Source organism: Acomys russatus, chromosome 26, assembly GCF_903995435.1.
Source record: "Acomys russatus chromosome 26, mAcoRus1.1, whole genome shotgun sequence".
In the NCBI taxonomy this organism is placed as follows: domain Eukaryota; kingdom Metazoa; phylum Chordata; class Mammalia; order Rodentia; family Muridae; genus Acomys; species Acomys russatus.
The window spans coordinates 48,951,161-48,957,922 of record NC_067162.1 but is presented as its reverse complement, the minus strand read 5'-3'; positions in this window follow the sequence as shown (position 1 = coordinate 48,957,922).

The window sequence follows — 6,762 nt, the reverse complement described above, 5'->3', positions numbered from 1 at the left end:
CCCCCAGCTCGGGGAGAGCAGCTGAGCATTTGGGAACAAAGGCACCCTAAATAGAGACAAAACTTCACACCTATGTGCTACAAATATAGAAGAAGTTCTAGAAAGAACTAGTCACCCTGTGTAGTCTTTCTGGAAGTGTTTTTCAAAGCCTGTTGGCTTGAACCCTGGGGCCTCTGATCTCTCAGCAGCTAGGTTCTCCCCAATCAAGAGGCATACGCCCCCGCCCCTGCATAGGAAGGCTGGGGCTTTGAGGAGTCCTAATGCTAACTCTGCCAACCGAGAATAAAACCACGACCACAATTTTTGAGCCAAATCTGGAGCAAGCTTTACTTAAATACTGACCAGGATGACGGGCTCTGGCCAGGACCATTCCGGGGTTCCCAGAAGATGGTGACAAGGCACGCTTTGCAGAGGCTTACAAAGGCAAGCACTTATGCATTTCCCGCCAGGTCCAATTAGGGGCAGTCAGTATTCTGACACACTTCCTGCCTGCATACTTCCCGCCGACATCCAATCAGGAGCAAGCATCCATCCTGACTTATTTTTTGCCTATGCACTTCTGCCTACATGTGATCCAGGACATCCGTGCACTTGGGTTGAATGAACTCTTTTAGAGGAGTGAAATATGTGGCTTTTTATCTTACATAAAGAGCCGCCAACATCTCAAGAAGTTTCTGTCCTTGGGCAAGGAGCTTCCAGGTTAGAGGCATTTTTGTTTCATGGACCTCTTGGGCACAGTAATTAAACTTAAAACAGCTTTGGCTTTCCTGCCTACTGCTGCTAATCACGGAAACAATTCTAAGCCTGTGATATATGGATGCCACCACACCTTGGAAAGCTGCAGCCAAACACCAAGTCATAAACAGGTTTTGCTTTGATAGATTGGGAGCTGGACACCTGGTTTTGTTTCTTACAAATACAGTCAGACACCATCATCATCTTAGACTTGAGTGTCACTATCTATATACTGAGGGATTGAGACACATGAGCCTTAAAGTCCACTTGACTTTAGAAGTCTAAGACTTCGTCAAGTGCTGGGCCTTGCGCTGGGTGAAGACCCTTTGCAATTCCAGCTTCCTAAACCGTGCTTCATGATCATACGGGGTCATGTACTTGAACATGGGCATCGTTGGCAACAGTGCAGCAAATTAAAATTAGCTCCAAATCAAACACACAATCCTAGCCGTGCTCTTCCGAGGCGCTCACCCGTGTCCTGCCACACAAATTCACTGCAGCTTTGGTTCTGAGCACAACACATGCGCACTGTGCGCCTTAGTTCTGAACATGGAAGTGCACTGTGCACCTTAGTGCGCCACACACATGGGCACTATGTATTGCATGCGCCATTGCACCACAAGGCAATAATGAGCACTTCTGGAAACACTCTGGCTCAGATTCAAGAATACTGTGTTTTTCGTGTGCATACATGTTTTCTGCTCCAATATAGAACGTGATGGTTTGGTTACAGACAACAAAACACCTTTAATACTTTTTCTACCGTCATTCCTCAGCATATGAGTTTCAAATTAGAGCACTGTCAGATTGTGCTGCACCAGGCTGCTTGCTGTTTAGAAGTGCAGATTCCCTGGTAGGCAGGCAAACAGCGAGAGGGGCCATGGATAGGTAATAAAGGTGGAAATTTTACGAGATGGCTGGCTTCTTCCTTGCTATCTCGACCAGAGGCAAAAGCTTGGCAGCTTAAAACACAGGCACTGAGGGTTTTTGTTTTGTTTTGCTTTGTTTTCTCCCACTAGCATGCTCCTGCGGCTGGACGGCTCAACAAGCTAGGCCAGATCAGGACATTGCACAGGACTGTGCACATAGCTTTCTTCAAACCGACCAGCCCTAAGCTAGGGGAGGAAAACTCTTTAGACATTTAGAAAACGCAGCCCACGAGAACAGACTTGAGTTTTCGGCTTCCCCGTCTTTGATTTTCGGAGGGTCTTTTCCTCTGGCATCTGCCGCCTGTGAGTGTTCGTGCCAGTAAACACCTTTCTTTAGCCAGGTCTGTCCACAGCTGTCCGCGGTGCTGAAATTTCTCTGCTGCCACCTGTTGTGCTGGGGATTTTTCCTGCCTTTTAACTCTTCAACTGGCAGAGAAAACGAACCCCACCAAGGCCACTAGCTGCTTTCATTTCAGGATTGGGGCAGAAATTCCAGTGATTTCTAAAATAGCCCCAAACATACATCTACCGCTTTGAATCATGTATTCCCACGAAATGGCATTGTCAGCACTGACGATTATAAAATCGAAATATTGGTCCACTGTGAAAAACACTGATAATGTTTCTCTGTCTTGTACATCAAATATTCAACCAAGACTTATGCAGGAATAAACAAGCACATACATCTCATAGGTGTAGCCTTCATCTTTAATAAATGGCAGAATTATATGTATTACCAAATATTATTTAAAATAACCATATGAGTTATTATATCAATAAATGTTTGGCTTGTATACTTGTTTTATGAACCTATATATCCAGGATCTTTAAAAAAGAAAACCTCTGGCAAGAGTGAGTCACTTGTAGAACAGTTTCAGAAGCCCTGCTCTAGAACATTCCTCATGCCTACCTAAACTCGAGCTTTATGCTTGACCCTCAGCCTTCCCAGCCTGAAGTGCAGCATTGGCAGAGTCGGCTCTACAACACAAACACGCACCCTCCTGCCACCCACCTCGCACCTTCTGGTCGTTGCTCATTCTGGGCGTGTAGCTAGGTGGGGGGGCCCAGCCTAGCACATGGTTCCAAATCCAGCACCAGGTGGGGGAGGTGTGGGGAAAGAGTGAGGGGGGGACACACAACAACAACAACAACAACAGAAACTCATAATGCTAAATGAAGGACACAGAGAAGAGAGCCCAGGGTATGATGCCATCTGTGCAAAATATAGCAGCTCAGGCAAATACAGAGATAGCTGAGCACAGCTGGGGGCGTGGAGGAGGCCAGGGCAAGAGGTGCAGGGCTTCTCTGTGGACAACAGAAACTCTCTTGGACTGGTTTTCTGACAGTCCTTCAACCCTGTAAACACACTAAAAGCCACTGAATTATAGACTTACTAAAAAGCTGTCCCGGAGCCTTCATTTGTGTCAAGCTCCCTGCCCCACCCCCACCCCTGCAAGTTTCCTGGAGGCAAGTGCAAAATAGGTCAGAGGGAGTGGCGTGCAACAGCCCTGCAGTTCTGTTCCTCCCTCTAGTCTCTTGTGGTGGCCCTTTCTGGTGACAAGTAGCAGGTGCCACACACAGGAGAAAAGAGAGGCAATTGGTGTGCACATTAAAGGACCCAGGGAGTTTGATTTTCCTCCATTGCTGGTGACCTAGAACACACAGATTCATAACCTGTTTGATCGTTGGTTCCAGTCAGATTTTATAGGTTTATATCATTCCAACCAAACATAGGCCTCTAAATTCAATCTGGCAAGGTCATTCTGAGAACGAAATTCCAGAAAATGGTTCCTCACTGAAGTGGCCCCGCCACAGGGCACAGGCATCGTCACACATGTGCCAGCATCATCACACATGTGCTGGCATCTCTGAGAGCAGCCTAGCAGCAGACTGTGCTCCTTTCCTCTCTGGCAGCATTGCCCACTCCTCTCTCCCTCCCTCAGCATCTTCTTCCTGGATGGGACGGGTGGAAGAGAGTTGAATGGTGCTGTGTCCATCCTCTCCTCATGGGATCTGAGTCTGGGTCCCCGCTCGCCACCTCTCCCTCTCTGCCCTCTGTTCTAACCAGCCCCACATGATCTCGCCCCCCTGGATCTGGAGATGCGAAGGGTCATCTAAGGTCCTAACCCTGGGCTGCTCCTCCAGGAAGTCCTGGGCCACTCACCTGACACCCTGAGCTGTGCCTTGCTGCTGTCTCGGGACTCCCTGCTTTCTGGCTGCTCCTGTTTGTCAAGATAACACAGACAAACAACCCTCTTCTGCACAGGAGTTCAACCCAGTCACGATAGTTCATCCATCACCTGCATTTTGAGTAAATATATTCTTCCAGGGCAAAAGCTTTATTAATATCCAGGCTTGTAGTCCATTCTGCTTTGATAACCACCTGGCTTATCATTTCATTTGGTTTATTTCCCTGAGACGTGGCACCACGAGCCTCCGCTTCACTCACATCCAGACCAAAGGTGATCAAGAACTTGGAGGAGGACTGAGTCTACCAGTTTCTCCAGTTCGTTCTTTCCAGATCTTGCTCCTCATCACCAGGAAGAGGCAACCTAGAAAGAAGAGACTATCAGAGCGAAACACAAGAGAACACAAACATGTACTCTGAACACCCCTGAGGGAAGCTATCCTAGACCCATAAAGTCAAGTTTACTGTGCTCTGGGCTAGTCCCTGTACTGGGGGCCTTGGCAACCAGGCCAGTAGGTTCACCATAACAAGCTTTCCAGGAGAGATGGTGAGAGTGACATGAGTGACAATGAAAGAAGATGATGATGATGGTGGTGGTGATGGTGATGATGGTGATGGTGATGATGGTGATGGTGATGACGATGATGATGGTGATGAAGATGATGGTGGTGATGATGATGGGGATGATGATGGTGATGATGATGATGATGGTGATGATGATGGTGGTGGTGATGGTGATGATGATGGTGATGGTGATGATGATGATGGTGATGATGATGATGGTGGTGATGATGATGGTGATGATGATGGGGATGGGGATGATGATGGTGATGATGATGATGATGGTGATGATGATGATGGTGGTGATGGTGATGATGATGGTGGTGGTGATGGTGATGATGATGGTGATGATGATGATGGTGGTGATGATGGTGGTGGTGATAGTGATGATAATGATGGTGATGATGATGGTAGTAGTGGTGACGATGATGATGATGGGGATGGGGATGATGATGGTGGTGATGATGATGGTGGTAGTAGTGGTGGTGATGATGATGATGGTGGTGATCAAGATGGAGATGGAGATGATGAGGGATAAGAGTGGTAGTAAAAGTGATGGCAGTGAGAGTGATGAAGTGTTAGTGATGGTGGTGACAGTGGTGGTGGTGACAGTGGTGGTGGTGGTGACAGTGGTGGTGGTGGTAGTGATGGTGGCAAAGATGATGGTGGTGGTGATGAGGATGAAGGTGGTTGATGGTGACAGTGCTGGTGCTGGTGCTGGCAGTGATGGTGATGGTAGAGGTGGTGATGGAGGTAGTGTTAGCGGCAGGAGTGATGGTAATGAGCATCATACACCTATTCTATTTAAATTAAAGAAATTATCTTTCCACATTCACCTTGACCAGAGTGGCACATCTTTCTCCCGGGCCCTGGGTGTGTCAACTTGAACTTTCTGAAGAATGTCCCTACACTGGCTGCTACCAGTGGGCAGTATAAAATCTTATGTTTCATATTCCACAGGAATACAGAGAGGTCACCATGGAGTCACCCTTTCCAGTCCCATTTAGGAGCAATAGGGGGAGAGCGCTGTTTCTGTTAAATGTGACACTCAGCTCCTCTCTCACTCCTAGAACATTCTGTCTCCCTCCATACGGGACATATCTGCCTCCCATCCAGTCTCCTCAGGAAATGGCTGCTGTTGGCGGCTGCTCAGCGAGAGCCATGCCTACTTTTTAGGTAAGTGTAGACAGGTGCAGGACTAGAGGTGCTGTGCTGATGGGCCTCAGCTCCGCCTTATCCCTGATGCTTGCAAGACCTGTAAGACCATGCACAGGACACGGACATCTGTCTGCCTTGCTGGACACTAAATGCCTCTCATTCAGAATATATGAAGGGCCATGAAGATGGAGAACTCTCTCTCCTGCATGTCACTGTCACACAGGCATTGTTGGTGCCCATCTCCATGCCTTTCAACAGTGAAAGATGGTTTTGTGGAAGCTGAGGGCACAGAGGGAAACTAAGAGGGGCCACAGGGACAGAAAGCAGAGCTGGGGCATGGGGGCCACAGGGCTCTGTGGACCTGGTGGCATCTCAGCCACAAGTGAGGTCTGAAGGATGCTCAGTGTGGCAAAATGAATCTGATCTCACTGGTTGGTACTGCAGGGTCACCTGTGTTTAAACCATAACCCAAGTGGGAGTAACTGGACTGGGCGTGGCAGAGCCTGAGGCTCCGCCCCACTGAGGTGTCTGCTTACCTGAGGACAGCATCTTCCACACCACACTGAGGAGCCCACCTAAGGGCAGTGTCTTCATCCTCTTGGCTGTGTCCTCATTACAGTATACCCGAGTCCTGTCCAATGTATGGGCTTTGTCTCTTGTGTGTGATCGGACACCAAAGACATGGGGGGTTGACAGGTCTAAACAACTGTCAAAGGCTCAGCTGGGCTAGCCTTGGCTTCCCTCTGCCCTACCCAGGAGGGGAAAGGCTAGACTAGCTTTGACCCCTGCAAAATGCACCCGGGTCAGTAGGGAATTGGAGATGCTGTTGGCCCCTCTGCCTTACAGTAAGAGATATTTCGGCTAACCTTGGAATGTGGTGGAGAAAGATGGATGTGTTTGCCTGGCAGTGCCATTTACTCCACCAGGTAGAAGGCAGAAGCGAAGGGAAGCCTCATCCTTCCTTCGCCCTCTGCTTCCAGAAAACCCTGAGAAGTGGCCAAAGGTGCCCTTCTGGTCACGAGGTGGGAAGTGGAACCTGGGTCTGAAGTGGGTCAGGGTGCAGCGGTACATCCCTGCCCTGGGTGTGAAGTGGGTCAGGGTGCAGCGGTTCATCCCTGCCCTGGGTGTGAAGTGGGTCAGGGTGCAGCGGTTCATCCCTGCCCTGGGTGTGAAGTGGGTCAGGGTGCAGCG